Source organism: Dipodomys merriami, unplaced genomic scaffold (genome assembly GCF_024711535.1).
Source record: "Dipodomys merriami isolate MVZ:Mamm:240054 unplaced genomic scaffold, mDipMer1.0.p SCAF_1300, whole genome shotgun sequence".
NCBI lineage: Eukaryota > Metazoa > Chordata > Mammalia > Rodentia > Heteromyidae > Dipodomys > Dipodomys merriami.
The window spans coordinates 72,338-83,573 of record NW_027202606.1 but is presented as its reverse complement, the minus strand read 5'-3'; the positions used below and the strand labels follow the sequence as shown (position 1 = coordinate 83,573).

The 11,236-nt window shown below is 36.6% G+C and overlaps 1 non-coding gene across 1 annotated transcript; it reads left to right on the top strand.

The window, feature by feature from the left end:
- Nucleotides 1-2,946: 2,946 nt before the first annotated feature.
- Nucleotides 2,947-3,049, top strand: LOC138824973 (U6 spliceosomal RNA). Its single transcript, XR_011371242.1, has one exon. It is a non-coding gene; the product is annotated as a U6 spliceosomal RNA (small nuclear RNA).
- The last annotated feature ends 8,187 nt before the right edge of the window (nucleotides 3,050-11,236 follow it).

Sequence of the window (11,236 nt, the reverse complement as noted above, 5' to 3'; positions counted from 1 at the left end):
CTATGTATGAAACTTCACACCTGATACCAGGTCTTTCACAGAAAAGGAAAACATGTGTCACCATTGGCTTCTTACTCCACAATTCAATTTTTGTATGTGCTGGCATCTAAAGTCACAGCCTACAAGGTCCAATTCATGAATGGATGAGTGTCAGCATGCCAGCCTGAGGCATATTGAGCTCACAAGCATTTCCAAAACTTGAGATCCAGCTCCAGAGTTGACAAAATTAGAACAGATAGACATGCAGATGGTAGTACACAAATAAATATTGATTTTTATAGAGTGCCAGAGATGTCTATACATTATTCGGTTACATAGGCTACATTCCTATCAATTCTTGGGTATTTCGTATACCTCCATGTAATCAATATTATTGTTTTCATCCTTAATTATTAATTAAATCAACCACTGCCCTGGAATTATTGTGTCCATGTAATTAATAGTATTCTTTGAATGTGTCAAAAATATTCATTAAAATCCATTGGCCTACTAAAATCACTCTATTTATATAGTAGTATTCAGAAACAACTAATTCAACCTTGCCATTCATAATATTCCATCGGTATTCCAGTGAATAAGAAGGAGACTCATAGGATCTCCATCCATTGGTAGGGGTCAGGACCCGGCTTCAAACTCAGGGCCTATATTGCCATGTTGGCCTATGGCTTCCCTGGTAGCCCGCCAGCCTTCAGCAATACCAAGTTACCAACATTCTTCAACCGTGTCAATCAGAAGCAGGATGGTCACCTTGCAAAGAAAACAAATGTAAAACTGGTAGCCATCTGTAAGTTGCTAGTTTTTTTTTTTTTGCTCTGGGGCCCTTGGCTGACTGAGAAGTGGGAGACAGTCTTCCTGCTCTGTGGTTGTGTGAAGAACATGTTGGTGTCCTGGCACACTGCAGAAGGCCTCATGACTGGGGAGTGTTCCCTTCTTTCCTCCTGACATCCAAGACCAATTCTGGCTTTTTCTTGAATGTGCTACTGAGGAGTCAAACCCAGGGCTTCTTGTATCCTAGACAACACTCTCTCACTAAATCACATTCCCAGCCCCCTCATCTTTTTCTTAATGGTAGTTTTTACATAAGTATGCTACCATTTTATGTCCTCAATTTTAATTTTCTGAATATTGGTTACTTCTAAGAAACCTGATCTTCTCTTCCCCTGCGTGGTTTGTGACTGTTCCTGCATTGGTCTCATAATAAAATGTAAATAAAGACTGCTGAGGATGACCTGCTTTAGGCAGATGGCTGCAAAGATTGTTGTGCATAGTTGTTTGTTAACACTCCTGGACCTTGAATTCAGGATCTGGGCACAGTCTGTGAGCTGCTTTATTGATGGCTAGCCCTCTAACACTGGAGTCATATGGCTATACTTCTTGCTTTGTTGGCCCTGAAGTTGGACAGGGTTCTCAAGGACTTTTCTGCCTAGGATGACTTTGACCATGATCCTCCTATCTCAACCTTGTAATGAGAAGTGTGATATATATAATCAGATAGACCTGTATTTGCATTTTGTATTAGATCTTCTTGAGGAATGCAGCTGCTATTCTACCCTCCCTTGAGCCCCAGACACTCCTGGATCTGGAGCTGAAATTAACGACCCTCTGGCAGGGAGTACCTGACAAAGTACACATTCCAGATCACTTTCCCCTGTGCCTAGGATCAGAGATAGTGGCTGCTTGGCAAAACCACTTCCCCTGGGTCGGGGTCAGAGATAGTGGACATCTGGCAACCACTTCTCCTAAGTTACCCTAGAAGTACAGTCTAATTAGTTTAGAGCACAATATCTTGTTAGCCTGACCAGTTATTAGCCCCAGCCCTTTTCCCACTTTGTATTGCACCAATCATCTGCTAGAATTATGATTTAAATTTCCCACGTGGTATATTAATTCATTGCCAATACATACTGAGGCCTTACCCCTACCAAAGAACATATAAAAAGTGTTGTAACCCTGTGCTTGGGGTCTCTCTCTGCAATCGGACATCAGTGCACAGAGGGGTCCGTGCTCGAGCTCGTCAATAAAAGACTCATTGCCGCTTGCATTGATCTTTGGTCCCTGGTGGTCTTTTGGGGGGGCTCCAAGTCTCCGGGCATTATAGTAAGTATCAACGAGGACTTCTGAGAGCCACTGGTGCCTTCCTAATCATTGGTCTTGCTGATGTTCTTGAAAGACCAGTGAGTCCCTATCCTCTGGTTGAAGTGGAGGGAGCTGGAGCCCACAGTTCGAATCCTGGTCCTGCCATCTCCAAATGGCAGAAGATCCTAAGAAACTCATTCCTATCCATATGAATACCAATGGAATGTGATGTCATGATTGAATGGGAAATTCTTAAATGATTCTCGGATAAAATTGTAAACAATTAGATTATAATACACTGATCAATTTTAATTAGTACTTATGAAACATTTAAACAATCACATTCATTAAATGGAGGCATAATGAAATATCTCAGAACTGGGTGTCACATAGTATAGGGGTGCCATTTTTTTCTGCCAGGACTTATTTGTTAATTGTTATATCCCATTTTCTGAGTGTAATTTGGTATATGAAACTAGGATATATTATAAATCAATTATTCAAACAGTTTTTTATCATAATATAGAGATAAATCCAAATTATATATATATATATATAAGCAAATTCCCCAAATTAAATATATTTAAACCATTAAAACTTTTAACAAAACTTAACACTTGCTACAGTGTTCATTATGACAGGAGCCTTGTATAGAATAATTGAATTCCTCCTCCTACACATCTCTTGAACAACAAATATCTGTAATTATTTTGTTTTTGACATGTCAATCTTGACTTTATTCTTAAATGTGTGCTTATGTAAGAAGTACATGGCTTTAAATTTCATGAAAATTCTTTTATACTTACTTTTTGTTGAATTGTCTAGTTTAAGAAAATCAATTACACTTTATATATAAAACATGTTCTATGCTCCATTCAGCATGGCGTACTCTAACATTAGAACGATACAGAGAAGATTTGAATGGCCCATGCACAAGGATGATAGGCAAATTCCTGTACCATTCCATACTTTTACAACAACAGATGTTGGAGGGGATGTGGCCACAAGGGAACTGTACTGCACTCTTGGTGGGAGTGTAAAGTTGTTCAACCACTTTGGAAAGTAGTATGGAGGTTCCTCAAAAGACTCCACATAGAACTCCCCTATGACATAGGAATCCCACTTTTGGGCATTTACCCAAAATATCACAAACAAGACGGTACTAAAACTATCAGCACAATTATATTTATTGCAGCATTGTTTAAGATAGCTAAGATATAGAACCAACCCCGATGCCCCTCATCAGATAAATAGATCAAGAAAATGTGCTATTTGTACCAATGAAATTCTATGCCTCCATAAGAAAGAATGGCATCGCCCAATTTGTTAGAAAATGGAAAGACTTGGAAAAAAATTAAGTGAAGTAAGCCAGGTCCAAAGAAACATAGGTCCCAGGGTTTCCCTAATTTTAATAACTAATATATGTTTGGAATAAGCAGAAAAGGTCAAAATCTATGCACATATGACCAGATAAGATGATGTTAAGGGAAATGAACGCCCAAATAGGAACACAAGTTTTTTTTTTTTCTTACTATTGTTTCGAACGTACTTATAACAGTCTCTGTGTTTTTTTGTTTCTTTATATGTTCCTCCCTCATGCTATAACCCCTGTTTTCACTGTATTTGAATTTGGTGTGCCCACCTCTTGTATATACGCTCCTCTAATTTGTGAAGAGGAAGGAAAAAATAATGCTTAAGTAGGGATTCAGATTGACCCATTGTAACAATGAGATGCACAAGAAACTATGGTGGAAAATGAACTTTACAATTTAGGCAGGGGAAGAGGGGAGGGGAGTTTACTTGTAGAGGTTGGAGGGAAGGGATGGTAGAGGGAAAATAAAGGAGGAGGTAACAATCCTTTTTAAGAAATGTACTCATTACATGCTCATGTAAATGTGACCTCTCTGTACAGTATTTTTAAAATAAAAAAGTATGAAAATGTTCTGAGATGGGAGAGTTTATTTCCTTTATTTTACTCATACAATATGGCTAACAAAGAAATTAATGCAAAAAACTGATATCAAGGTATTTTGAATGAATGTGTGTGTGTGCACGTGCACATGTTCTCATGCACTTCCATGTATGTTGGTGTGCTCACAGTTTGAAAAAAGGGCTTCAAAGTCTTGCTAGGCCTTTCCTCTCTAGATTGGTGAGCTACTATATGAGCTACATCTCCATTCCTGGCCCGTTGCTAACTCATTGAAATTTTTGAAAAAATAATCTCATGAATTTATTTTGCCCTGATTGGCTTCCACTGCTATCCACAGTTCTCTGGCTCCTGAGTAAATATGCCGAGTAGTTAGGATTACAGGTGTGATCAACCAGCACAAGGCTTTCAGAGTAATTTTAAAAGTAGAAGAAAGTTTACTTCACAGGGGCCTGTTTTATCATCTCCTACTTTTAAAGCATTTTGGAGTGATTATTTGTGAATTTTTTTTTCGTTTTTTTGGATTCTTAAGAAAGTAAGTGATGATATTTAAAAGTTTAGTACTTTATAAATTGGAACCTGGAAAAATGGGACAGAATATATTTGTCTTTCTTATAAGCTCAGCTCTGTGCATGATAACCCAATGTCACCTACATAGTCTGTGTTGAAGACAAAATGTAACAGAAAACAATCACCATGGGCAATAATTGCTATGGTATTATTTCTTGGACAATATGAATATTGAATTGAGAGTGTAAGAGAATGGAGAGATTTTACCTACCTTTTGTTTATTGCTGAAAGACTTTTGGAAACTTTGACTCATTTTCTTCCTCACAGTGCGTGTTTGGGCCATGCACTTACTGCCTTTAATTACAATTTTTCCCAACACTAAAATGGTGATAACATTAGCATTATAAAAAATGTTATCTTAAGAATTAAGGAAAATAAAACTTGTGAAATACTTAACATAAACTTCCATGAATGAGTTCTGAGTTTAGCCAGCAGTTTTTTTTTTAAATACTAAAAAGAATGTGATAAGTATTACAGAAACCATTGCATATAGTGAGCAAACAGAAGTAATGTTATCTATTGACCATACTCTTCTTCCAAGGAAGCCAGGTGGATTATTTCTCATGCTGTAAATCAAACTGGTTATCTTATGTCTTGATAGTGTAAAAATATCAGGGACAAAATAATGAAGGAATGTTGTAGACTGGGTGAAGTTCATATGAAAATGTGCAAAACTGATAAAACTTCAAAGTATCTGAACATTATTTTGTGTTTTACATTATTTAAGGTACATTGAAAAGTTAAGAAAGAGCTAAAAGAATGGATTCTCTTTTCGATGTCCTATCATCGGTTCTTGGATGAACACTTTCCTCATTCTTGTAAAGGCATCATCAGATGAGGGGAAGTATATTATTTTTTGTTTGCTTCTGTCCATTTATTCTTCATTTGAAATCTGAACTACTTGAGACTGAAAGAAAACAAGGAAATTAGACACGCAGTCTTTGGAAAAAACAATCATTGTGAAATAAATAAAATGCATACAGCCTTATAAAAGGTCTGACTAAAGTGAGTTATATAGTCTCAAGCATAAACAGAAAATGATTAAGCAATATCATGTTATTTAAAATTGAAAATGTTAGGAGTTGCTTAATATTGTTGCTTTCTAATATCTTGAATTAATTATTGATTTTGTATTGAAAGATTAAAGATGATATTAACAAGAAACTTGATTAAAAGTGTACAAAAGTTCTGAATAGACATGTTCTCCTTAAAGCCCTGAAAATTTACAGTGGGTTTACAAAGTTATTTAATACCACTTCTATGCTGGTTTAATTCTTTTTGAGCAGAAGTCATTACAGAAATGTAATTCAAAATTACTATGATACTACTTCATAATTATTGTAACTGTAAGGTCCGTTCCTGGATGGCGAGCAGACTCCACCCTCCTCACAGCAAACTCTCCACCTTGTATCTGCGTTTGGCAACTGGGACACCTGGAAGAGGTCACATCTGAATTTGATGTGCCCACAACTTTCTCTGCCCATACCCTAGATAAGGCCTAGCCCAGGCCCAGAAGCTCTCTCTGCTTTTCTAGCTCTTTCTCAGCTCTCTTCTCTGTCCTCTCTCTCTCTGTTCTTTTCTAGCTCTCTCTGCTCTCTCACTATTCTCTCTCTCTGCTCTCTCTCTGTTCTTTTCTAGCTCTCTCTGCTTTTTTCTAACTCTTTTCTAGCTCTTTCCTCTCTCTTTCCCAGCTCCCTCTCTTTCCCAGGCCTTTCCCAGCCACGTGGAGTGCCAACCTTGCCTGGTCCCAGCAGGTCTACTGAATAAACCTACCCAGTACCTGAATACTGCGTGCGTGGTGCTGTTCTTACTCAGCTACCTCATTTTAAAAACCTAACAGTAACTTTTATCAAAAAAATCAAAGGAATCAGGTGTGGTGGTAAAGGCTTTTAACTCCAAGCATTTAGGAGGTTGGATTTAAGTCTAAGGCCAGTCTGGAGTACTGAAAAGAATAAAAACCTGCCCTTTATTACCTTTTAACAAAGGTAATAATGCTGAGAGTGTGGAGAAAAGGAAATTTTCTACACTCTTCAACAAAATGCAGGTTAGTATTCTCCTTGTAGAAAGTAATATGCAGCTTTCTAAAGAACTCCAAAGTTGAAATATAATCTGCCCCAACAATCAAGTGATTATTTCTCTATTTGTAACTTAAATATATGTGCAGTTCATTGTAATCATCATTCACAACAACAGCCAAGATATAAATCGAAGTTCAGTGTTCAACTACAGACTAATAAAGCAACTGTGGTACATGCACAAATATCTTTTTCTGTTTCATCCTTAAAATAGCAAGCGACTTCTCCCATTAGCGACAACTTACAATGACCTGAAAGATGTATTCTTTTTTTTTTTTTTTTTTGTCTGTCGTGGGGCTTGAACTCTGGGCCTGGGCGCTGTCCCAGCTCTTCAGCTCAAGGCGAGCGCTCTACCACTTGAGCTACAGCGCCACTTCCGGTTTTCTGGTGGTTTATTGGAGATAGGAGTCTCACGGTCTCTCCTGCCCGGGCTGGCTTTGAACCGCGATCCTCAGATCATAGCCTCCTGAGTAGCTAGGATTACAGGAGTGAGCCACCAGCGCCCGGCTGAAAGATGTATTCGAAATGAAGAAAAATGTAGTCTGCTGATCTTTGTAAACACACACACACACACAAACACACACAAACCAACATCAAAAATTAAGACAGAAATTTTTAACAAGTAAAGCAACGTGGAATTGTTGGGACATTTAGGTCACAATGTTGAAGATAGTAGATATACAGAATGAATCAGTATAGAGTTGTAATGTACAACATGAGGATACAGGAGACAACACTGGCCTTACATGGTTTCCCTGATTTGCAATATCTAGTATATGTCTGAGTCAAGCAGAAAAGGTCAGATAAGGTGATGTTAGGGAAATGAACCCTAAGATATGTATTCTTTTTTTTTCTTTCATGCGATTGTTTCTAACACATTTATAAGACTATTTCATTGTTGTTTGTATGTTCCTTCCCCACAGTATAACCCCTGCTTTCACTGTATTTGATGTCGGTATAATTTGTGGAGGGGTAGGGGAAAAACAAATCGTTTAAATAGGGATACAGGTGGACCCATTGCAACAATGAAATGTACAAGTCGTTATGTCGAAAACGAACTTTACAATTTTTGTGGTGGGGGGAAGCGGGTAGGATTGGGTGGGGGGCGGAGGGAAGATGGGAAGGGGTGGGAAGGGGAAACAAAGGAGGAGGCTACAATCTTGTTAAGAAATGTACTCATTATCTTGCCTGTGTAATTGTAATCCCTCTGTACAGTATTTTCACAACTAAAAAAAGAAATGAATGAAGCTAAGTAAGTAGGAGTTGTTCTTATGAGTAGGGGTTGCTCTTTTTGTTGTGCTTCCCTCAGTAATGGATAAGATGAACATAATGTTGCATGCTCAATATAGAACAAAATGTCAAATTAAAATACATGATATTATCCTTGGTGTAAACTAATTATTGCAAATAAAGGAAACCACGGGACCTATGTTTCTTTGTTTAGTTTACTTCACTTAATATGATTTTTTCCAAGTTCTTCCATTTCCTTAAAAATGAGATGGTACCTTTCTTTCTCATGAAAGCATAGTATTACATGTACGTATATCTCTCTGGTGTGTGTGTGTGTGTGTGTGTGTGTGTGTGTGTGTGTGTGTGTGTGTGTGTGTGTGTGTGTGTGTGTGTGTGTTTCACTTTTTTGGTCCATTCATCTACTGAGGGGCATCTGGGTTGATTCCATATCTTAACTAGGGTAAATACTACTGTGATAAACATAATTGGGCTGGTAGCTTTAGAGTGGCCTTGTTTGTGGTCACTAGGGTAAATGCCCAGAAGTGGGATTACTGGGTAATATGGGAACAGTATTGTGTACATCAAGGATAATATTAATAGTTGAGCAGAATAGCTCAATAGCTATGTACATATGACTCTATAAGAACAACTTTTTGTTGTTCTTAATGTACTACGTGATTTGTTTTTATCCTTTTGTGTTTTCCCCACCTATGGTTTATCGCCTGAAGTCACTGTATTTTAATCTGATGCCCTGGGTATTGTAAATATGTTGATTTGAACTTGGGAATGGAAAGAGAAAAAACAAAATGGTGAGACAAAGGTCAAATGAGTAACCTATGCAACTGTCATACTCACAAGACAATATGTTGGAAATAATCTTGGGGGGGGCGTTGGAAGGGAAGAAGGTAAAAAATTGGAGAAGGGGTAACAAGTTAGAAAAGAAATGAATTCCTTGCCTTACTTGTGTAAGTATAACCCCTCTGTACTTTACCTTAACAATAGAATTTAAATAAAAAATAAAATATATGAGAGCAGCAATAAAGGAGATAGGAAAGGGGGAAATACTGTAGTACAGTGCAGTAAAACAGCTGTGGAGACCAGAAATTTTACTTTTACATAGGAAGGAATAAACTTGCACACAGATTTTCAGCCTCATGTCAGTAATTAAAAAGGGAAAACAAAATGCACAATCAGCAAACCAATATAGATAAAATAGAAAATTAAGCAAGTTGAAGGGATGACTTGGACCAAGAATAACAAATGACACAATTAGGTAACAAATAACAAGCTGGTAAGTTTAAAAAGTATTACCCATAATTCTATTAAATGTTGTTTACATCACAATTTGTTAGCACTATAATTCAAATCACAGTTAAATAATATATCATTTTTATAATGGTATTTATTTTTGATTTCTTAATATTGAATGTTTAATATATAATTTTAATTTTAGCAGCTATAGAAAAGAAGAAAGTTAAACTAATTTTAATGATATATTTCATGAATTGTAAAACTGAGAAACATTAGAATTTATACAAATAATTTATCATTATTATTTTATTTCTGTGAATTAATGTAATAATTCAAAGTGTATTCTACACTTAACACTCATCTTAACATCAAATAATAAATTATTGCACATGACTCGGTTTTCGGTGGAAGGATTCAGAACTGTGGTAAAATTCACACCACACAATAAACAAGGGAATGACCCCTCTCATCTTGTTTAAGTTGTGGAAATTTGATTTCTACATGAATGTTAAATTCCTGTCTAGGTGACATTTATACAAGTATATACAATTACATGCATGAGGAGTACTTCAGATGATACTTAAAAGTCATATTTATTAATTAAATTTTTATGATTTTGTACCAAATAAATAATTATAGAGAGACTGAATTTCTGATTAGATGATGGTGCATGTGGGCCAGATTATGCATATTGAGGCTTCTTTTATATTCCTGATATTGTTTCTACAGTTAGATTTAATTTTCCTTAACTGGGTTAAGTGTATTATATTGGATATATGAAAGTAATTCTTTGTCATTAATCCTTTGCCAGTTGTCTAATACTAATATAATTTATCCATGAGTTAGAAGTAATGGAAATAACAACAGATATAAGCAAGATAGATCAGTCTGAAATAGAAAAGTATTTTCACCTTTATTTTGATAGCTGGTCCTCTTTTACACTACAGAATATTCTTGGGAAAATGTGCTCCAGGATGGCCACAACTGCAGAATATTATGGTTTGATCTATCATAGAAGAAGGAAGGATGCGGAACCTCCCTTCCAAAAGTCTGCTCCCAGGGATGTGATCTGCTTTATGGTGGTTACTTGAAAATGAACATTTTTCACAGTCAACCTTGAAAAGCCATCTTGATAGACCATTTCTGTAAGTGGATTACTACAGAGTTATTCATGGCTTTGTAAGGATGCCAAATTGCCTCATTTTGAGACAATTTAACAGGAATTTATTCACCAGTTCTTTGTATCTTTCAGGGAAAAACCAGTTGACTCTAGGCCAGGGAAGCACTGGGGCCCAGAGAAGCTACTACCTTGAATAGTAATCCTAGACCTCTAAAACTAAACATACACAAACATACACACACACACACACACACACACACACACACACACACACACACACACACACACACAAATCAAACAAACAAACAAACAAAAAAATTCCAGTTAGTACAGCCAATCAGGTCTGCTATCACAACCTACTTAAAGTCAGGCAAAAAAAGCGAAGCTGAGAGTTATTTAGATGATAACTAATATATTTTTTATGAGGCAGACTGAAATGAGACCCCAGAAAGAGGGTCAGGAAAACTGATCAGAGAGACTAAAATTGGTCACACAAAGATTGGAAAATAAAATTCCTTGCAGAACAAATAAATCATAGTAAGCCTGCACATATAAGAACAAGACAGCAGACCAAATTCCAGAAATGCACATTTACTTAGAGGTCAGCTTAATGAATTATCAATGGAAATATTTGAATTCTTAAATATTTGACAACATGTGGAAGAAGGCTGAAAAGAAAGAAAATGCCATCACTCTGTTAGGAGGTCCAAGATCACATTAGGAAGTAATCAAGCACAGATTTGTAATAAAAAGAGTAAATAATTATTCCAAATGAGGGCTTCATTAGTTTTGATCTAACAGTTCTTGATGTAGGTGCTAGCAATTACCATACAATTGATCCAGTCCCACAGCTGAGTTAATACTGACTGCAGTATTCCCACATGAAGGAAAAGAGAAAATTTTAAAATGTCTGATGAAATGTGTAGAGGGTGAAGTGTTCTAATAGTGATATCTAGGTTTAGACACAGGTGATGAGGTCGATTTTCT